The sequence below is a fragment of the Microcaecilia unicolor genome, chromosome 6, assembly GCF_901765095.1.
Source record: "Microcaecilia unicolor chromosome 6, aMicUni1.1, whole genome shotgun sequence".
NCBI lineage: Eukaryota > Metazoa > Chordata > Amphibia > Gymnophiona > Siphonopidae > Microcaecilia > Microcaecilia unicolor.
The window spans coordinates 9113451-9136547 of NC_044036.1; the positions used below are offsets into that span (position 1 = coordinate 9113451).

Here is a 23097-nt window from a genome sequence, read left to right on the forward strand (position 1 = left end):
CTACACTACAACTCCCACACCCTCCTCTCCGCTGCCATATTGGCCTCACAACCGCACTTGAATGCGGCACGCCGGGGGCCTTTCCGGCGGGGCTGGCCACGCCTCACGGCCTCCGATTGCCGAGCGCTCCCGCAGGCGGGCGGCAGATTGGTGGCGCCGCGCTGTCCGTCAGTGGCGGTTCCATAGACAGGGTGAGAGCGAGAGGTGAGTCGGTGTGTTGGGGGGACTCATGTGCTGCTGCTAAAGCCAGAATGTAAGCGCTGCGTCTCGCGGCGCTTTTAGGGGTGTCGGGGGCCGCGGGGTGGCACGAGCTGACTTGGGGCTACGCGCCTGCGGGGAGAAGGAGGGGGCTGCAGGCGGCGCCTGGTGGCGGGGTCCTTGCGGTGCTGTGATGTCAGGCTGTGTTCCAATGGGAGAGGTGGGGGGGGGAGGGGGGGTTCCAGGGAAGGGGCCTGGACGGTGCTGCTGGGCCTCCACAACCAGAGGGGAGAGGGAGGAAGAGAGGAATGCAGCAGCCCTGGTTCTTTGGTGCTGAAACTGGAGCTCTTTGCATGGCTGCTTGAAAGGGGGGGGGGGGGGTGGAGGCCAGTTACTCTAAGAAGGCCTAGCAGGGGCTTGCGTCTTTTCCCAGCAGCCCCATTTACCTTCCTTGGGACAGGGCTTCTGCAAGAAGTACAAGGGCAAGACAGAATGAAGAAGAGATTTCGGGATGTATGGAAAAGTCTGTAAAATGAGGGGTGGGGGAGGGACTTAGAAGTTGCATGAAAGTGTGTTTGAAAATTTGGTTCTACTGTGTGATTGGTCAACCATACTAAGGAGGTAGAGTGCAAGAAACTTTACTCTCTGTACTGCCTCATACTTTGCAAACTTCAGTTTTCTTAAAGGTTTTCTTTTTTTTTTTAATCTAAGGTATACCCGGGTTCTTCAGCTGTGTAACAGCACAGGGTTCAGTTTGGGGCTAGCCCTGCATCCCACTGTCTCCAACAGAAATAACTGTGCAAGGAATAGGTGCTCTAAATTATTTGTATAGTCTGGTCAAAGTTGTTAATATCCATGTGATCAAGGAAACGCTTACACAAGGTTAATTGGAGTAGATTTTCTTGGACTCCTTGTTCTTTTGTTATGGTTGAACATCAATCTTGAACTTCATTTGCTATGTACTGGTCTTGAACTGAATATTGCTTATGCTGTTTCTCAATTTATACACTATTGTGTGAAGAAATATTACACAAAATGAATTTCTATAAATGTTAAATATATCTTAAAATTATTTAAACCATTCTCTTCACATATTATTTAAATGACTAATATTTGTGTGGGCAATACTGACCTTCGGATGTTTTTATTAATATATACTCAAAATACCTATACTCTCTAAGGTCTTTTGATCTTGATAGCATCAACTATATATATATCTTCCTATATTGCACAGCTTTTAATTAATTATTTTTTTTGTTTTGTTTACATTTGTACCCCGCACTTTCCCACTCATGGCAGGCTCAATGCGGCTTACGTATGGTATACAGGTACTTATTTGTACCCGGGGCAGTGGAGGGTTAAGTGACTTGCCCAGAGTCACAAGGAGCTGCCTGTGCCTGAAGTGGGAATCAAACTCAGTTCCTCAGGACCAAAGTCCACCACCCTAACACTAGGCCATTCTTCCACTTATCTTGAAAAAGATCCTTTTTCAATTAAGTGCAACTCCACTTTAAGAAGATCCTTACAGGCACCTATTTCACTTGGCTGGCTTCATCAGAGGATCTCTAGATCCATTCTACAATAAAAATGTGAAAATAAAGTTTTTTCAAAGTTAAAAGCATCTTCTCAGTCAGGACAGCTTATAATTATACTTAATGTGGAAACAATTTCCCTCATCTTGTGGTATTAAGGCTGATGGCAAAATGTAAAATGGCGCTTGGAGTTGCAAGTAGACGCCAAGGTCTAATTAACAAATTGGCTTGCGCTTACTTTACCTCACCACTTGATTGGACAACATCCTCACAGCATCATCTTTATGGCATGTTGCCATAGTTAGATTGTACTACTACTAACATTTCTAAAGCGCTACTAGGGTTACGCAGCCCTGTACAATTTAAACATAGAAGGACAGTCCCTGCTCAAAGAGCTTACAATCTAAACTCACAAGAAACAAATCTAATTTACAGATATATTTTTGTTATTAGATATTCTTTAAAGGTAGTACTGATTTCCAGCAATGTTCATCCTCATCAACTTGTGCATAAATCGACCAAAATCAAAGTTAAATGTTGTCAGTTTTCATCCATATCCTTTTCCAACTTACAAGGACATTCACATGCTGCTGCCTTCTCACTAAGGATGTAAATAACATTTAAATTATATGTACATCCAAGTAGATACTGTTTGAAATAATTCATGGTGGCATATCAGATCATGCATTGGTGAAATGGGTTTACATCTTGCTAGAAAAGTACGCCTGTCCTTATGGCATACGCCTCAAGGCCTCTTTGAGGATAACACTTTTCACAAATTTCTAGTCTAAGCGGGAAGAAGTTGGTGTTACTAGTCAGCAACATGCACAAATCCCAGGCTTATTGTGGGATAGTTCTGAAGCTGTTTGAGGGGTGTTTATGCTGATTATCTCATAGCCTAGTGGTTAGTGCAGCAGACTTAATCCTGGGGAACTGGGTTCAATTCCCACTGCAGCTCCTTGTGACTGTGGGCAAGTCACTTAACCCTCCATTGCCCCAGGTACAAAATAAGTACCTGAATATATGTAAACCGCTTTGAATGTAGTTGTAAAATACCACAGAAAGGCGGCATATCAAGTCCCATTTCCCTTTTCCTCTGACCTGAAACGATTACAAACCCATCAGAATTACTCCTCTTTAATGCCAGTCAGTTTTCCCATGTGATCTTTCTATTTAATATAAATAATTGGTTACTGGTTGGATATAGCATTACATTTAAAATTCTACTACTTGCGTGTAAAGCCTTTCGTATGGGTGTACTTATCTTCACAATCTGACCATTCCATATACTCCACTGCAGTCGCTGCGCTCTTTCAGTGATCGTAGATTAGTCCTGCCCAGTCCGCGTTTGGCGCACTATGAAACTACACGACACTAGCTTTTTTTTTTTTTTTCCACTGACCCAGTGCTCTGGAATTCACTCCCTGTGAATGATCCGTGATGAGCCCTCTATCAGAAACTTTAAAGGTTGCAGTAAAAACCTTGTTCTTTAATCAGGCCTACGCAACATGATTGGGGGTGAGGGGTAGCTAGAGGTTCCAGCCTTTTTTATCCTGCATTATGTATTGCCTTTGTAAACTATTGGCTGAATTAGTATGAATGACTTCTGTCTTTTCACGAATTCTTTTCTATTTCATTTCTCTGTATTTTAGTTTGTAAACTGCTTTGCACTACTTTGTCTGTTTAATGATAGTATGGCAAGTCAGAAATAATAAAATTCTTATTCAATTTTTGCTCAAAACATCTTAATCGCCTGATTCTGTTGTTGCTACACAATTGAGACAGGCCCAGCAAGAGTTAGCACTGTGGAACTTGACTAAAGTCAATAGAAAACAATATTTTCAGTTGCAGCGTACTCTTAATTCACTAATACACCAACACACAATCAACACCCTCCAGTTTGGGTGTCACCAATTTTTTTTTTTTTGTTTGTTTCCAGATATGGTAACAAGATGGACACTTGCTTAGCTAGGCTAGTATGCAGTATGTCAGGTCCTCACTTAGTGCCCATTATTCACAGTGCCTGTGGGGCTAATTGGGAGATTTGTCAAATGTTTCATAATTACTTTTAAGACTTTATATAGGGAGGGAAAGATTACTATTCTTTCCTTGCACATATAAAGTTGCCTGCTTTAACAGGGAGATTTGGCTTTATTGTCTGGACCTGACGGAGGTACAATATGCAATAAAAATATCCTCCAATAACAAAACTCCAGGTCTGGACAGTCTTCCTCTTGAATTTTATAAGACGTGGGGTCACAAAAGTAGCACCCACCTTGTTAGCTGTCTATGAGGAAGCTTTTGAGAAGGGTATGTGCCCTACTTCATGTGTTATGCAACCATAGTCGCTATACCAAAACCAAACAGGGACCCGCAACTCACTAGTCCTTTACAGGGTATTTTCACTTCTTAATACGGATGTGAAATTATTGGCTAAGGTGTTTCAAGTAGGTTGCTGGGTATAGTGCCTCGTGTAGTGGCCTCCTATTAAGTGGGCTTCGTCAAGGGATGCAGTGCAGTACCCAATGTCCACTGCTTGTAGTATGGATTAGAAATGGTGCAAACTAAGGCACTGGAGGCCATTTTGGTAAGCTTAGATATAGAAAAAGCTTTCAATACTGTTTCATTGCCATATCTTTGGGAAGAGTTGTGTCATTTTGGATTTACAGGATCCATGCTAAGCTGGATTCAGTTATTGTACATGGAGCCAATGGCTTATAGTTTAGTTAATGGGGTTCTTTCTTCACCTTTTGCTATCTTTTCACTAGGCAAGGCTGTCCTTTATCTCCACCCCTTTTTGTGTTGTGCATTGAACCTTTGGCTCTGCAATTGTTAAGCGATGCTGATATCGTGGGCATTTCTATTGGTAATGGTGAAGTGAAATTGGCTCTTTTTGTTGATGACTTGCTTACTATGTTTAAAGAGCCACTGGTTTCCTTGTACTGAGCCTTGGCCGTGCTGAATGACGTTGGCCATGTGTCAGGATTGTGGATTAATGTGGAAAAATCATAGGCCTTGTGTCTAACGAAAGGCTTGGAACAAAGTTGGCAGGCGATCATGATCATTTAAAATATTTAAGGTTATATATCTCTTGCTGTCTCTCTCTAGATTACTTTCCATTAATGTGACCTCCACTGTTTGTCTCAGAATCTCTGTAGAAAATAGCGTACTCTACTAGTATCATGGTGTGGGTAGGATATAATTGCTAAAAATGAGTATTTTACCCAAATGGGTGTATCACTTGCAACACCTTCCCCTAATCCTGAAGCCAGCAGATCTTCAAAAGTGGAATAAAATCCCTAGAATGTTTATTTAGGAGGAAAGAAGCCTAGGATTGAGTTTATGCTATCTGCCTTTGTTGAGGAGAGAAGGGAGCCTTGGGTTACCAGATTATGTGCATATGGAGTGGCCTGTCAATTAAGATATGATAGAGACTGTTTTTGGGGTCTTTAGAACTATTGTGATAGGGAACTGGAGAGTTCTTTAAGTGGTCACTTGGCCTTACTCTATTTAGTTCGTTCTAAAGCCAGTAGATTCCCCAATTCTCTTAAATGCCATATCTTGTTTAAACTGATAAGATGGGCATAGGGCTTTATGAGGAAGAGATCTGGCTTGAATTCTCATGGCTCAAGTACTTGCCTGTAGTGGGAAATGCAGATTTCCAACTGGGAGTGACTAATCCCACATAAAGCAGTGGGGCAGAAAAGGTTGACCATGCCATGCCACCTGGTTGAGAACAATGAAGTTATTCTTTTAGATTACACACTATAAAGAATACTTTTGGACTATTTATTTATTGCATTTGTAGCCCACATTTTCCCACCTAGTTTGCAGGCTTAATGTGGCTTACAGAGTCTTGTTATGGTTTTGTCATTCTAGGATATTAGATATGATTAGTGATGTAACAATATTAAGTAGGGAAAGGAGAAAAGGTTTAGGTGGGTAGATAGAGAAGTTAGTGAATATTAGACTGTCGTAGCTGGGCGAGTTGGCAAGTTGATTTAGTGAGGTTATGCGTTTTCTTTGTACGCCTTGTTGAAGAGATGTGTCTTCAGAGATTTTCAAAAGTTGGTTATTTCTTCGATGGTTTTCAAGGTAGTAGGTAATTCATTCCACAACTGCGTGCTCATGTAAGAGAAGGTAGTTGCTTGCATCCGCTTGTAGTTTAGTCCTTTGCAGCTGGGGAAGTGTAGATTCAGAAATTTTTCGCGATGATCTTTTGGCATTTCTGGGCGGTAAGTCCACAAGGTTTAGCATATAGGTTGGGGTGTCTGCGTGGATGATTTTGTGAACCATCTTGCAGACCTTGAACGTGATGCGTTCCTTAAGTGGGAGCCAATGAAGTTTCTCTCTTAGGGGTTTTGCACTTTCATATTTAGTTTTTCCAAATATGAGTCTGGTGCGGTGTTTTGGGCTGTTTGAAAGTTTTTTGATGTTCTGTTCTTTGCCTCTAGCATACAGTGCATTGCAGTAGTCCAGGTGACTCAGTAGCATTGATTGTACCAGGGAGCGGAAGATGTATCTCGGGAAGAAAGGTTTTACTCTTTGAGTTTCATATGGATTGGAACATCTTTTTCGTCATGTTCTTCACGTGGGCATCGAGTGTGAGGTTTCGATCAATGGTAACTCCAAGAATTTTCAGATTTTGTGAGATGAGAAGGCAGCAGTATGGTGTGGTTATGGTGTGAAGTTGCTTGTGTTATGTTGTGATGTGAGTACAAGACATTGTGTTTTTTCTGCGTTGAGTTTTAGCTGGAATGCATCCGCCCAGGAGTGCATGATTTGGAGGCTTTGGTTAATCTCCTTGGTGATTTCGTTTAGGTTGTGTTTAAACAGGATATAAATCGTGACATCATCTGCATATATATAAGGGTTGAGGTTTTGATTGGCTAGTAATTTGGCCAAAGGTATCATCATTAGGTTGAAGAGTGTTGGTGAGAGGGGGATCCTTGGGGACTCCACATTCAGGTGTCCATGGTTCCGATATGTCTGTCTGCGTTGTTACTTGATATGATCTTGTAGTCAGGAATCCTCTGAACCATTTGAGGACTGTGCTTCCTATTCCAAAGTATTCTAGTATATGTAGTAGTATTCCCCCCAAGACTGGTATTTATATTTCTAGTTTCGGCATTATGCTCACTTTTATTACAGTCTAGTAGCGCTATAGAAATGTTTAGTAGTAGTAGTAGTCTGTCTCGGTTTTCAAGATTCTGTCTTTGATGAAAATTGGCCCCTCCTGGTTGTCGCAAAAAGGGCTGGTGGGTAGATATTACGAAGGGGTAAAGAAAATTCTTGGACCAATTTGTGGTTACTATGTAACTTTGGGGATCATTTTCAAAGCACTTAGCCTTCCAAAGTTCCATAGGTTTCTATGGAACTTTGGAAGGCTAAGTGCTTTGAAAATATGCCTCTTTGTAAGTCTAAGTTCTTTGAAAATACGACTCTGTGTGTAGTAACATAGCATAACATTTGTCCAATATCCTGTTTCCAATAGTGGCCAATCTAGGTCACAATTATTTGGCAGGATCCCAAAAGAGTAAAACAGATTCTATGCTGCTTATCCTAGGAATAAGCACTGGAAGCTCCCAATTCCACCTTAATAATGGGTTATAGATTTTTCTTCCTGGCACTCTTCCAAACCCTTTTTAAAAAATCCCTGTTACACTAAGGGCTTTTATAATATTCTGACGACAAATTCCAGAGCTTAATTATATGTTGCATGAAGAAATATTTTCTCTGATTTGTTTTAAATATACTTCTTAGGATCTTCATTGCATGTTACTAGTTCTTGTACTTTTTGGAAAAGTAAACAAGCAATTTTTTATAAGCCTCTTTCACGTTTCCCCTTATCTGTCTCTTCTAAGCTGAAGAGCCTTCACTTGTTTAGTCCTTCCACATAGGGAAGTCTTTCCATCCGCTTTATCATTTTGGTTGCCCTCCTGTTTACCTTTTCTAATTTAGCTATTTCTTTATTTGAGATGCGGTGACCAGATTTATACACAGCATTTGAAGTGGTTGGTTACTCCTGCCATGGAACTTTGCTATCCCGTAGTTATACTGTATTTGGGTTGCTCTTGAGTGCTTTACTATGTCCCGTTTGGATGCCCAGTCTCAAGGTTTTGAATTTATCACAATCCTCTTTGAATACATTTATGTCATCAGTAAATTTAATCACCTAAACATAGTAATATAGTAACATAGTAGATGACGGCAGAAAGAGACCTGCGTGGTCCATCCAGTCTGCCCAACAAGATAAACTCATATGTGCTACTTTTTGTGTGTACCTTACCTTGATTTGTACCTGTCCTTTTCAGGGCACAGACCGTCTAAGTGTGGCCAGCACTATCCCCGCCTCCCAACCACTAGCCCTGCCTCCCACCACCGGTTCTGGCACAGACCGTATGTCTGCTCAGTTCCATCTCCACTTCCCAACCACCAGTCCCGCCTCCCACCACTGGCTTTGGCACAGACCGTATAAGTCTGCCCAGCACCATCCCCGCCTCCCGCCACCGGCTCTGTCACCCAATCTCGGCTAAGCTCCTTAGGATCCATTCCTTCTGAAAAGGATTCCTTTATGTTTATCCCACGCATGTTTGAATTCCGTTACTGTTTTCATTTCCACCACCTCCCGCGGGAGGGCATTCCAAGCATTCACTACTCTCTCTCTGAAAAAATACTTCCTGACATTTTTCTTGAGGCTGCCGCCCTTCAATCTCATTTCATGTCCTCTAGTTCTACCGCCTTCGCATCTCATGAAAAGGTTTGTTTGCGGATTAATACCTTTCAAATATTTGAACGTCTGTATCATATCACCCCTGTTTCTCCTTTCCTCCAGGGTATACATGTTCAGGTCAGCAAGTCTCTCCTCATACGTCTTGTAACGCAAATCCCATACCATTCTCGTAGCTTTTTTTTGCACCGCTTCAATTCTTTTTACATTCTTAGCAAGATACGGCCTCCAAAACTGAACACAATACTCTAGGTGGGGCCTCACCAATGATTTATACAGGGGCATCAACACCCCCTTTCTTCTGCTGGTCACACCTCTCTCTATACAGCCTTCTAGCTAAGGCCACCGCCTTATCACACTGTTTCGTCGCCTTCAAATCCTCAGATACTATCACCCCAAGATCCCTCTCCCCATCCGTACCTATCAGACTCTCCCCACCTAACACATATGTCTCCCGTGGATTTCTATTCCCTAAGTGCATCACTTTGCATTTCTTCGCATTGAATTTTAATTGCCAAACCTTAGACCATTCTTCTAGCTTCCGTAGGTCCTTTTTCATGTTTTCCACTCCCTCCGGGGTGTCTGCTCTGTTACAGATCTTAGTATCATCCGCAAATAGGCAAACTTTACCTTCTAACCCTTCGGCAATGTCACTCACAAATATATTGAACAGAATCGGCCCCAGAATCGACCTCACTCTTTATTCCTGTTTCCAAGTTCTTTATAAGTATGTTTAAAAACAAACAAACGGCGGTCCCAGTACAAATCCATGAGGAATCCTACTATTCATTGTTTTCCATTGAGAATGTTGACAATTTAAGCCTAGTTTTCTATCTTTTAACCAGTTCCCAATCCACAACAGAGCATTGCCTTCTATCCCATTGCTTTTTAATTTCCTCATGAGGTACTTTGTCAAATGCTTTCTGAAAATCCAGATACACTATATAAACTGGTTCATGTTTATTCACACCTTTAAAAATATAGCAGATTGCTGAATCCATGTTGGATTTGTCCCGTTGATCCATGCCTATGTATCTGTTCAGTAATTTTGTTCTTCGTGATAGTCTACCATTTTGCCCAGCTCTGATGTCAGGCTCACCAGTCTATAATTTCCTGAGTCACTTCTAAACCTTTTTTTAAAAATAGATGTTATTTTGGCCACCCTCTAGTCTTCAGGTACCACCATACTTGTTCGTACAAAGGAATGCATCCTAAGAAAGTATGAGCTTCCATTATTGGTTGGCTGCTCCTAATATAACTCATTTTATAAAACAAAGCCTTCCTGTGGCTATGACAATTTCCTCTGTGCTTGGTTTACTGGTCAAAATCTGTATTGCACACATGAAGTACACAGAAAATGGAATAGAAAGCTTAGGATGCCTTTTTTTGTCTATGTTTATATAGAATGTAGACGATGTCCAAGCATCCGAGCGCATCCGAGTTAGTAATTTGGACATGTACTGTGAAAGAAGTCATCCAGAGCTGGCCATTGGGGGGGGGGGGGGGGGGGTCGATTATTGAAAAGGGTTTAACCAGACAGGAGAGACCTCTGCCTGGTTAAATGCCACTGACTAAGCTGGCACCCAGTATTCAGTGGCACTCAACTGGTTACTGCTGCTGAATGTGTCCATTAACTGGCCATCCCCTCACGGGATAGGTTGAGGCGGAGTGGCAACTTTACCAGTTATCGGCGATCTTTGGTCTGCCAACTGGCTAAATAACTGTAAAACAGCTGTCTTAACTTTGTGGTGAATTAACTGTGCACGGTCTTAATATCAGCCAGTGCCCAGTTAACTTCTGGGTTGGTGGCCATACCCAGATATTCAGCACATGCCCTGGCATTGAATATCTGTGGATATTTCAGCCCGTGGCCAAAGCGACTTTCCAGCCGCTTACCACTACTGGCTAAGTATCAACTCCTCTGAGACCTGATTCTTGAAGCTTTTTTCCCCATAAATGGCAGAATGAGAGAAGAACCTGAGTGAATCAGACCCCAGCTTTGTGCAAAAATATGCAATCAACCAAGTAGATACGAGCTGAAAGTCACAGGACAGCCTTGTGTGTGTCTAAAAGGTTTCAGTTTTACACTGTCTTCTATTGCCGTGTTAGATAAGTTCATTGGTTTTGTAGTGTACCTGTGTCTTCTGTGTTTAACTGATTTGCAAATGTGGTTTTGTGCAACCCTCAAAACCTCAGAGTGCCTTAAATTACAAAGTAGTCTGAAACCACAAATATCTGTTACAGAGTTAAATTTTTTTTTTTTTTTTTTTAAAGAAACAAGAAGTTGTTTAAAGTGAGTGCCTGGGTAAATGTAGTATTGCAGCATTGTGCTGGCATCAAGGTGTTCCCCACCAGCCTTCATGCTGGCAAGTTTGCTATTGGCGATGCTTCTGTATTTCTGATTGGCCTTTGGGGTAGGGATTCCCCAGCCATCAATTTGTCTCTTAAGAATTCACATCATCCTTCACTGTTTTTATGAGTGATGATAATGTCATTTCCCACTAATTTATAGGTCCCCCCCCCATTATAGTGCTGTTAGATGTGAAGTTAAGTTTTGGAACTGTTGCATTACTCAAGTTTTGTTTTAAGCCTCTACTTCAAGCATGAGTTTGCTTGTTGAACAATTTTATTATAAAGCAAGAACTGAGGTGTAAGTACTCGAGTGTGTTAAAGTACTGACACTGTTTTTAATTTTAAACGGTTTTTATTCAGAATCATAAAAATGTACAATGCCAGACTTCATCAAAATCAGCTTTACAGAGGATACAACCTCATACTGAAGTCAACCATTCCCAAATTGAAAGCAAAAATCATGTCCATGATCCCGATTTTGAAGTATATATTCCTTATACTCCATCTGTCCCTCCTTCCCCGCTTTGATAGACAGATGTGTAGGATGGCCTCTGGCCTTTGGGATTTAGCCATTGGCCCACCATACAGGTCACTGCATACCATCTTTGAAGCCTCCACTGTAGTTCACATTGTCATCGCTGCTCTGTGTAGGTTTCTTCTGTGTTTCTTTATTATGGTCTTTACCATTAGGGATTTACAATTTTTTGCACATTTTATGGGAATTCCTTTACCATTATTGTCTCCAGGAGGCCTTTCAGTGATAAAAATAAAATACAGGTATTTTATAATTTTTCTCTTTTAGGAATTACTAGTAAGAAATGCCCGTTTCGGGGAAAAAATGAAACGGGCGCTAGCAAGGTAATCCCCCCTCCGTCCCTCCCTTCCGAGTTCCACACCCCCCCTGTCCCTCCCTCAGTCACTTGGTTGCGAGTTTGTGATTAAAGTTTGCAGCGCTCTCCCCGCTGCTGTCACTGAATGTGTGGGGCTCCCCGCTGCTGTCACAGAATCTGTGGAAGTCGTGCGTTGTGCCTTCCCCGGCCCGCCCTGTACGTCATCGCGTTTTGACGTGAGGGCAGAGGTACACTGAGTGCAGGCCCACCCCGCTCTCTACGTCATTGCGTTTTAACGCGAGGGCGGAGCTACACTGACTGCAGGCCAAACCGGATATCTCGGGCGCCTCAAGTTTCCGGCTTGAGGCTTCATTGGAACGTTGGAGGTGCCTTTTATATATATATAGATTAGGAAAGGAATGGAGAGCAAAACTGAGAATATTCCTTTGTATCGCTTCATGGTACGACTGCACCTTGAATATTGTGTGTAATTTTTGTCACCACATCTCAAAAATATATAGTGAAATTAGAAAAGGTACACAAAATTGATAAAGGGAATGGGAAAACTTCCCTATGAGTAGAAGAGATGGCTGAATGAGATATGATAGAGCTGAATTAAATATTTAGTGGAGTGGAACGGGTAGATGTGATTCACTTGTTTACTCTTGTCATAAATTCAAGGACTAGAGGGCATGAAATGAAGCTACTAAGTAGTAAATTTAAAACAATTCTGAGAAAATATTTCTTCACTCAACTTCTGAAATTCATTGCCAGAGAACATAGTAAAAAGTGATTAGCATTGTAGGGTTTAAAAAAAAAAAGTTTGGATATGTTCCTAAAAGAAAAGTCCATAACTGTCATTAAGGTGGACGTGGAAAAATCCACTACTTATTTCTAGGATAAGCAACAAAACATCTGTTTTTCTCTTTTGGCATCTTGGCAAGTACTTGTGATCTGCAATGGCCACAGTTGAAAACAGGATACTAGGCTTGATGGACCTTCAGTCTTTCCCAGTATGGCGATACTTATGTTCTTATTTCAAAATCTTTTCCTTCAAGAGGGGAAAGAAATAAAATCATCATTCATATCACAATAATAAGTGTTACAATTTAATGCATATATACTAGTTTAGAAATAAGTTAAAAACGTCTTATTGGCAGGAATTTGTACGGATATGCCATTTAGTCTTTGCCATGTACTGTCGTATGTGTTCTTTTAAATTTTGTTAAAGTAATTGCTTAGGATTGGGTGGACTATAAATATTTTAAATATAAATAAAAACTAGGGGACCCGTTTACTAAGCTGCGCTGTATGCGCGTTAACTTTTTAGCTAATGATGATAGAGACACCCATTATATTCCTATGGGTGTCTCTATCGTTAGCGTGCGCTAAAAGGTTTGCACGCCTACAGCATGGCTTAGTAAATAGGGCCTTAGATGTTATTTTTTAAATTTCACAATTTAAATTAAGAGTACACTTGCATTAGCAAATAGCTAGAACAAAAATAATTGTCTTAGATGTAACTCTCAAGGTGATGAAGGGGGGTCTAAGAGAAATTCTAAGGGCAGAAATGAAGCGAAACTAAATTGTAATGGGTTGGATTAACCTAAAGGACAATGTAATTAGCATTAGGACTCACTAGTACTAGGCAAGGTTTTGACTCACTTACTTAGAGTCTAAGAATAATCTCAACTTCAAAACAAAAAGTATCTTTGACGTGATCAGTATTAACCATTCTTTTAACAAGGGCAGCGTAAACACTTTTCTGTTGCTTACCATTCCGGAGACCCTTCTTATAATCTTCATTTTTCTTGTAGTCTTGTAAAAATTGTATTAATAGGTGATAGGGCCTCTGAATAAATTACGTATATCCCTTCGTTATTTCTTAAGGTCTCTAGGGGAGATAATGTGCCCATTTGGGGGACAATCAAGAACCATAACCTTGCATATTTTATGTAAGTTTAAAACTGTTCCAGTTTATAGTATGTAGTGCTTTTATTTTGAACAGTGGCAGCATTGAAGCTCTCTTTCTCTCTAAAAACCTGTTTCAGTTCTGTTTTTCTCTTACACTGAAACTTATTTGGTTGGTCAAGAAAGATTGGCAAGAGTGCGGCATGTGCAGCACTTCTCAAGAGTGGAAAGTTGGAGCAAGTTGGCAACTCTAGTGAACTTTGGATTTTTAAAATGTGATTACGTACCTTTTCCAAACCCGAGCTCAAGGCGTTAGGTACAGCAGGAGCTTTTTGCCTAAACATGATTTATATTCTTGAGGCAGTGGGAGTCAAGTGACTTGACCAAAATCTGAACAAGTATCGATAGAGGTGAGATTGAGCTCTACCTTTATGGTTATCACCTCATTGCTGTAACCACTACACCACTCCATGACATCTGAGGCAGCAGGGATTCATTGGCTGGAAATGTCAAACAAATTTGGTAGGTGGAACAGAAAAGACCAATCCACCAGTTCAGCCTGCTCAGATATTGCTGTCTGTACTGAATTAGTGTATCCCAGTTTGAGACCCTAAGCTCTTGAAAGAGATCTCCCCTTATCAGAATAGATGGTTGTTTTCCTGATTTTTGTATCCTACTCTCTTCTAAGTAGCTGGGTATTTAAGGTATCCAGATTAGTTCACACTCGGTATCCCTTTTTTCCCTTGTTTATCTACGAGGTTTTGTGCATAGTGGTTACTTGTGACTTAAACTGGCCACTATCTGAGAGAGAATTCTGAGCTTGATGGACCTTTGGTCTGACTCGGCATCATGTGTCCTATGCTTTTATAATCCAGATGCAAATTCCAGTATGGCCATTGCCTGTGATCCTGCGTTTTAGGTCCCTTGTGTTGACAGCAAAACCAATCCAGCTGTGTGACTGCTTGCTTTTCTCATAGGACTTCAGTTACTACAGTATTTGTAGCCTGTCAGAAAGTTCCACTTTCAAGTTTTAATTTTACTATATTAGTCTGTGATTTAGATCAAGGCCTCGGCTCTCGTTCCACACAGAAGATTCATAAACAGATTGGGCATCTTGGGGTAGTAAACGGGGTTAGAAGCAGCCTGACTGAGAGGCAGCAGTTTGATAATTAAGTGTTCACTTGGACAAGAGGAGTGTCATTAGTGCGATATCATCAGAATTTGGATCAGTCATAGGGCTAGTTAATTATTTTCTTCAACAATATTTTAGAGTGACTAGCAGAGAAGGAATGACACTATGATGTGTTTAATTAAACGTACTGTACTTATAAACTGCTTTCCTGCCATTGTACCATACTTTGTATTATCTCTATGATACTATGTACCATACTTTGTAAGCCGCACTGAACCTGCTATTGAGCGGGGTATAAATGCCACAAATAAATACATAAAAACAGTACTGCCAAAAATTATGTTTATCATAAAATACAATTCAATACAATCTTACCTCTACCACTAATGCTAGTAACATAGGAGTACTTTTACTAAACTGAGTGCATAATTACATAAGTGTTGCCACACTGGGACAGACGAAAGGTCCATCAAGCCCAGCATCCTGTTTCCAACAGTGGCTAATCCAGGTCACAAATACCTGGTAAGATCCCAAAAAAGCTCAATACATTTTGTGCTTCTTATCCCAGAAATAAGCAGTGGATTTCCCCCAAGTCAATTTAATAATGGTCTATGGACTTTTCCTTTAGGAAGCTGTCCAGACCCTTTTAAAACCCCGCTAAATGATAAGTAGTAGTAGTAAGCTAACCGCCTTTACCACATTCTCCGGCAACGAATTCCAGAGTTTAATTACACGTTGAGTGAAGAAATATTTTCCCTGATTTGTATTAAATTTACTACTTTTAGCTTCATCACACTCCCCCTAGTCCTAGTATTTTTGGAAAGAGTGTAAACACGATTCACGTCTACCCGTTCCAATCCACTCATTATTTTATAGACCTCTATTATATCTCCCTTCAGCGGTATCTTCTCCAAGCTGAAGAGCCCTAGACACTTCAGCCTTTCTTCATAGGGAAGTCATCCCATCCCCTTGACCTTTTCTAATTCCACTATATCTTTTTTGAGATATGGTGACCAGAATTGAACAAAATATTCGAGGTGCGGTCACACCATGGACCGATACAAAGTCCTTATAATGTCCTCACTTTTTTGTTTTCCATTCCTTTCCTAATAATACCTAACATTCTATTTGCTTTCTTAGCGGCCCAACACACTGAGCAGAGGGTTTCAACGTAACATCAACAACGACGCCGAGATCACTTTCTTGGTCAGTGACTCCTAATGTGGAACCTTGCATTACGTAGCTATAGTTTGGGTTCCTCTTTCCCACATGAATTACTTTGCACTTGCTCACATTAAATGTCATCTGCCATTTAGAGGCCCAGCCTCCCAGTCTCGTAAGGTCCTCTAGTAATTTTTCACAATCCTCTTGTGATTTAACAACTTTGAATAACTTTGTGTCATCAGCAAATTTAATTACCTCACTAGTTACTCCCATCTCTAGATCATTTATAAATACGTTAAAAAGCAACGGTCCCAGCACAGACCCCTGGGGAACCCCACTATCTACCTCTCTCCATTGAGAATACTGACCATTTAACCCTACTTTATCCAGTTTTTAATCCATAATAGTACACTACCTCCTATCCCATGACTCTCCAATCTTATCTGGAGTCTTTCATGAAGTACTTTGTCAAATGCCTTTTGATAATCCAGATACACGCTTAGTGCAGGAAAAATGGCCTGACACAGTAATGTGTTTTGCATTAGTTTTTCTGTTTGCATGAGCTGACTGTGCGGTATTTATTAAAAAAAATTTTTTTTTAAGGGGGATAAGGTGGAAAATGGGCATGGAAGGCACTATTCAGCTAGTTTGTTGACGTTAGTGTGCACTAAAGTGAATAAGACTGACTTAATGCAGAAATCTTTAGTGCCTCATGTTAGCATTAATGCATGGCCAGAAATGAAATAATTGAAAAAGGCCAAATTTACAGCCATGCTAGAAATGGGTTATGTGTGGGGAAAGTTCTCTGTTAGGACACGCTAAGCCCATTAACTAGCGCAGTTCAGCAAAAAGGGCACCATAACATTTTATTTAGTTTATTAAAGTGTCTGATATATATATATATATATATATATATATATATATATATTGATGCAGGTTATGAAGAGTATTAAATTTTGGCCTTTGTTAAAAAGGACTAGTCAAATGCAAAGTGCCAATAAGGAAAGCAGAGAGACTTTGAAAAGAAGATTGTGTTGGAGGCAAAAACACATAGTAAAAACTTTTTTAGGTATATTAGAAGCATGAAGCTGAAAAAAAATCAGTTGGACTGCTAGTTGATTGACGGGTTAAAGGGGCACTCAGGGAAGTCAAGGCCATAGCGGAGAGATTAAATGAATTTTTTGCTTAAGTTTTCACCGAGGAAGATGTGGAGATACCAATGCCAGAAATGAAATTCAGTGCTAATAAGTTTAATAGTCCTTAGATGAGCTGATTGTCATAGGAAGTGAATTCCAAACCGAAGCAGCCTTATACGATAGGCATGAAGCCAGCTGTTTCCTAAGTTTAACCATAGCCATAGGAGGAAATCTCAAGACTATCTGGCCCCTATTTAGTTGTTCAACAAAGAGAAAAACTTAGCCAAATATAATAGAAGATCCCCATACAATGCCCTAAAAACCATAGTACATAATTTAAAATGAGACCTAGGTAACCAGTGAAGTTTAGCAAGGAGATATATGCTCTTTCCTACTCAGAGAAAAGATAACCGTAACTGCAAGATTTTGAATCGTGTGAAACTTTTTTAGGACTTCACTGTGATGCAATAATCCAACTTGGAAAGCAACAAAGGTTGTACTGTGAGCCTACAACATGTAATTCAAAATTTCTACTTACTGGGAAACAGGAATCCAAACTATAGATACGTGATGCAAGGTTTCACTGCCCAGGAGAAGGATCTAGTTGTCTTCATTGATATGTTGAAACCCTCTGTTCAATGTGCAGTGGCGGCTATGAAAGCAGATGGAATGTTAACAATTAGGAAAGAAATGGAATTAAAAAATGAGAATGTTACAATGCCTTAGTATCATTCCATGGTGCGACCGCACCTCGAATACTGTGTGCAGTTCTGGTCACTGCATCTCAAAAAAGGTATAGCAGAATTAGAAAAGGTACAGAGAAGGGTGACAAAAAAGATAAAAGGGATGGAAAGGCTGAAGCGTCTAGGGCTCTTCAGCTTGGAGAAGACAGCTAAGGAGAGATATGACAGAAGCCTATAAAATACTGACAGGAGTGGAACTTGTAGACGTGAATCGCTTATTAACTCTTTCCAAAAATACTAGAATTAGGGGGGGCACACAGTGAAGCTACTAAGTAGTATATTTTAAAACAAACCAGAGAAAATATTTCTTCAGTCAATGTGTAATGAAATTCTGGAATTTGTTGCTAGAGAATGTGATAAAAGCAGTTAGCTTTAGAAGGGTTTAACAAAAGGTTTGGATCATAGTAACATAGTAGATGACGGCAGAAAAAGACCTGCACGGTCCATCCAGTCTGCCCAACAAGACAACTCATGTGTGCTACTTTTGTGTATATAAGTCTGCCCAGCACTAGCCCCGCCTTCCAACCACCGGCTCTGGCATAGACCGTATAAGTCTGCCCAGCACTATTATTTCCTAAAAGTCCATAGGCCATTATTAAAATGACTTGGGAAAATCCACTGCTTATTTCTAGGATAAGCAGCATAAAATGTATTGCACTTGGATGAATGATTTAATGAATAGGTACTGTTCTATCAGGTATTGGGATTCCTTTCTGCCTTTATATATTAGGATTGTGAATCACTCTGGCTTGTATTAGAAGAATGGTATATCAAGTATTTTAAACTGTTAAACTTAAAAAAACCCCCAATTAAAATACACCTTAGAAATAAATATAAATAAAATGAAAATACTAAAATACAAATAAAATAACTAAAAATAAGAAAAATAAAAGTACAGTGCACTCCATTTAAGTGCACGTCAGATAAGTGCATGCTCTGTTTAACTGCATGCCGTACTTCAGTCCCATTTTTGGCACCATCAATTTCTATGGGGACAAACTTCGGTTTAGCGCACCACTGATAAGTGCAAGATTCACTTATATGCATGGTTCAAGACCGCTTCTCTGCAGGAAAGACTGCATAAGCGCGCGCATGGAATATGGAAGCCGATTGGCGCGTGACAACCAATGAGATTTCAAATTTACTGCCTCTTTAACTGCCACAGGCAGAATAAGCAAAAGAATGCTGTTAGAGCGTGCACCAGGGTCATCGTCGTCATCGTGGCGGAACTGTAAGACTTTAACACTGGCTGAACGAATAGAAGTTCTTAAAAAATTAGAAAATAAAGTCAAGCATCTATTGTTAAAGAATATGGTGTCAATCCCAGTCAAATTTCACGTGTCTTAAAGCAGAAAGACCAGCTTCTGGAAGACTGGCAAAACAATATAAATCCACATCGGAAACGAAAACGGGCGGGAAAAGCTGAGGAGGTAGAAGATGCTCTTCGGTGGTTTTCTCGAGTCAGGAGCAGACAGTTTCCTGTCAGTGGTCCACTTCTTATGGAGAGAGCTAACCAGCTAGCTGAAAGTCTTGAACTAACTGAATTCAAAGCCACTGTTGGATGGTTGGAAAGATGGAATGAGAGGAACAACATAAAATTCAAGAAACAGCATGGTGAGAAACAAGATGCTGATGACTTTGGTGCTGAAGATTGGGTTGTTTCAGTTCTTCCTACCATCTTGAACGAGTTTGCACCTCGTGACATTTTCAGTGCTGACGAAAATGATCTCTACTAGCGAGCGATTCCTGATGGAATACTTGCATTCAAACATGCCGAAACTACTGGAGGTAAAACATCGAAGGACTGGCTGATGATCTTCCTTTGCTGCAATATGGATGGGAGTGAGAAGTTGGAACCCCTCGTCATTGGAAAGAGCAAACAGCCCCGTTGCTTCAAGAAAGTTAAGCGACTTCCTGTGTCATATGAGGCTAACACAAATTCATGGATGACTGGGGAAATTTAGAAGCAGTGGCTAAAGAAGTTACTAGAATGCGGGCACAAAAGCGTCAGATTTTGCTGCTTTGTGATAATTGTGCTGGACACAGGGATGATGTCAGGCTGTCTAACATCAAGGTGGTCTTCTTGCCACCAAACACTACCTCTCTAATCCAACCTATGGATCAGGGCATAATAGCCAACTTTTTTGTATCGGTGTCTTCCCTCCCCTGCCTGCTTTCCGATATCTCCTCTTCCTCTCACTATCCTTGCTGGTGATCCAGTATCTTCTCCTCTCAAGTCCCCTTCCCCCCGATGGTAAAGGGCATCCAAATTTCAGTTCAAAACTTCTTTCTTTCCTCCCTCCTGTCCTGTGGATACTGAACAGCAGGCAGAAGGTCAGAGGGAAGGGAAGAGGGTGGGAGAGATTCTAGACTAGGGTTTGGCACCCTTTATCACTGGCGCTGTGGGCCAGTACCTCACCTGGTCCATAGGTTGAGCCGACTTTGCCAAAAAAGATGAGAAATGGTTAGGACAGTGTTGAGACAATTCTTTTGAAGGGTAGGGTGGCGCATATTGAGCTTGATAAACTTGTTCTCCCTAAAGAGGGAGAGGGAGTTGTGACTGGGATCGGGAAATGTTTCAGATTTGGGCACAAAAAGGTTGTAGATGGTTGGGAGATCTTATGAAGCTGGAACTAGAGGCATTCACTTCTTTTGACCAGGTGCGTAATAATAAGTGGGGTTTCCCTAGTAGACATTTTTTTTTCTCTCTTATCTCCAGGTCAGTCGGTATTCTCAAAACATATCAGAAAACACGGGGGAACCGGAGACCTACGAGTTGATGACTTGGATTTTGAATCCTTGCCGTATAAATTTTAATGAATTATCAGTTTGGAATGGAGATGGTCAGATGGGTAAACTGGATGTGCCTGTTTAATGTTTTGGCTCAGATTTGGTCAGTTGATTTGGCTATAGATAGTACTGGGATCGATCTCTCCAAATTGTAAATATCGATATGCAGGCTGCTTACTAGTGCCCATTTCCATGAAACCTATTTAAAATTCTACATAGTGCATATCTCATTAGCATGTGTGACTGTTAAATTAAGTTGTGGTTTGAAGATCAATGCCTGAAATTTAAGGTTGAATGGGGAACTTTGGTACATACTTTTCTAGACTGTCCTTGCCTCCACGATCTTTGGAGGTGTTGTTGATCTTTTGGGACAAATTGGGGGGGTGTGTGGGAGGGGGGAGGATAGAATGGTCTTATGATTTATTGCTGTTGAGAAATTGGGAAGAGCAAGGCAGGCTGGTCACTGGATATGAGTGTGGTTTTTTTTTTTTTTTACAGTACACAAGGTTATTTTACAATATTGGCTAGATGAAACATCCCCATCTTATGATCACTGGTTACATCAAATGCATCAGGTAGTTCAGTATGAACTCTAGCACTTGTCGTGGCATGGCAGAGCAGCTATTTCCTCGCACAAATGGATTTGGACTGCGGTATTGAACTTCTTTGTCTGGAATGAAGAATTCAGTTGAATCTGTCAATTAATGCTTCAAGTATGGAATGAAGGAAGTGGCCCTCAGATGTACTCCACAGACACTGTGGCCTTGTTCATGTGGGGAGGGGAGTGCATGTGTTGAATAGATGTTGAGTGCTAGTGAGTATGAGGTTATAGGAATAAAATACAGCAAGATGGCTGGCACACAGAATCCCCTTTGGATAAGAGACAACCGAGGGGAACATTTGATTTGTTTTGTCATGTTTTACTGGTTGATTATGGTTGTACTATTTATAATTTTCTGTGTTTTTGACTGTGTACAACATGTGTTGGTCATTTGGCTGTTTGCATAAATAAAAGACTCCTGATGCAACAGTTGGTTTGGGCAATCAGTACTTCAGATACCATTTAGGTCTAGAATCCCAATTCCACTCTCTAGGCCCATTTTATTTCTGTTGAAGGCTGATCAAATAATAATTAAAAAAAAGTTTTAAATTACAAATTTAAAAAAAATGTTCTGGGCCTGGTTCCCCCCCCCCTTTTATTTTGGGTGAGCCTGGTAGCTGGGGATACCCACATGTGATGATATGCTGTCCTGCTTGCCCTCGAAGAAAGCAAAGTTACTCTCCTGTAGCAAGGGTTCTCCGAGGACAGCAGGACACACATCTCACATACCCATTCACCGTCCCTTGGAGTAATATTTTATTAGCTTTAGAAATAGACTTCCTGGTCCCGCATAATGGTGAAAGTCTGGATGATGCGTGTACCTGCGCAGTATGCTGTTCCAAATGCTTCTAGAAAGAAGCTAGGAAGTTGCTCCACGTTGGGCTCCTCTCCTTCAGATGTTGTTTCCCATATGTGAGAATGTGTGGTATTATCTTTGGAGAATACCTCCTGCAGGTGAGTAACTTCACTTTCCTTGAAATTGGATCACAGAGCTATGTGACTGGCCTCTGCAGCCCTTGGTACCCAGGGTCATGGGTTTGAATTCTGGAAAACCTCAGTTATGAAAACAAGATTGACATCCAACAGACTTTTCAATCTGTCTTGGGTTCAAATCTATCAACAAACTGGGAGTTCATTACTGAAGTCTGAGTAGTTAAACTGGTTCTTGTAGCAGCTGATTTTGGTATCTCATAGCTAGTAGAAGCGTGACCATTCTGGAAAAACCCTTGGATAAGTGGGATTGTGGGGATCGGGGTAAGGGAAGCAGACAGAAACATAGAAACATGATGGCAGATAAAGGCCATATGGCCCATCCTCTGTAACCCCTTATTCTTCCTGTTCCTAAGCGATCCCACATGCTTATCCCATGCCTTTTTAAATTCTGGAACAGTCCTAGACTCCATCACTTCCACTGGGAGGCCATTCCACGCCTCCACCACCCTTTCTGTGAAATAATACTTCCTTAGGTTACTCCTAAGCTTATTCCCTCTTAACTTTGTCGTATGCCCCCTCATTCCAGAGCTCTCCTTCATTTGAAAAAGGCTCTCTTCCTGTACATAAATGCCCTTGAGATATTTAAATGTTTCTATCATGTCTCCTCTCTCCCTCCTCTCTTCCAGCGTATACATGTTGAGGTTCATAAGCCTGTCCTTATAATTTTTGCATTCAAGACCGCTTACTAATTTCGTAGCTGCCCTCTGGACCGAATGATGGATGGAATGAATGTTTCTGTATTTGGTATGTCTGTATATAATCATTTTGTTCTAGACTGCCTCTGGTTATGAAAATAAGATTAAAAAATAAATAAAATAAAGGCCTTTTATAAAATGGGATCCTAGACGGCTGAGGGGGAGATATGATAGAGGTCTATAGAATGGAATAGAACGGGTAGACGTGAATCGCTTGTTTACTCTTTCCAATAATACTAGGACTAGGGGGCATGGAATGAAGCTACAAAGTAGTAAGTCAGAGAAATATT

General features: G+C 40.8%; 1 protein-coding gene across 1 annotated transcript in view; it reads left to right on the plus strand.

Moving 5' to 3' along the window:
- The first annotated feature begins 223 nt into the window (after positions 1–223).
- Positions 224–23097, plus strand: part of ERI3 (ERI1 exoribonuclease family member 3) — a 249393-nt gene continuing 226519 nt past the window's right edge. The window contains exon 1 of the mRNA XM_030205573.1: positions 224–253. The gene's annotated coding sequence lies outside the window, so the exon portion shown is untranslated. The remainder of the gene's footprint in view (positions 254–23097) is intronic.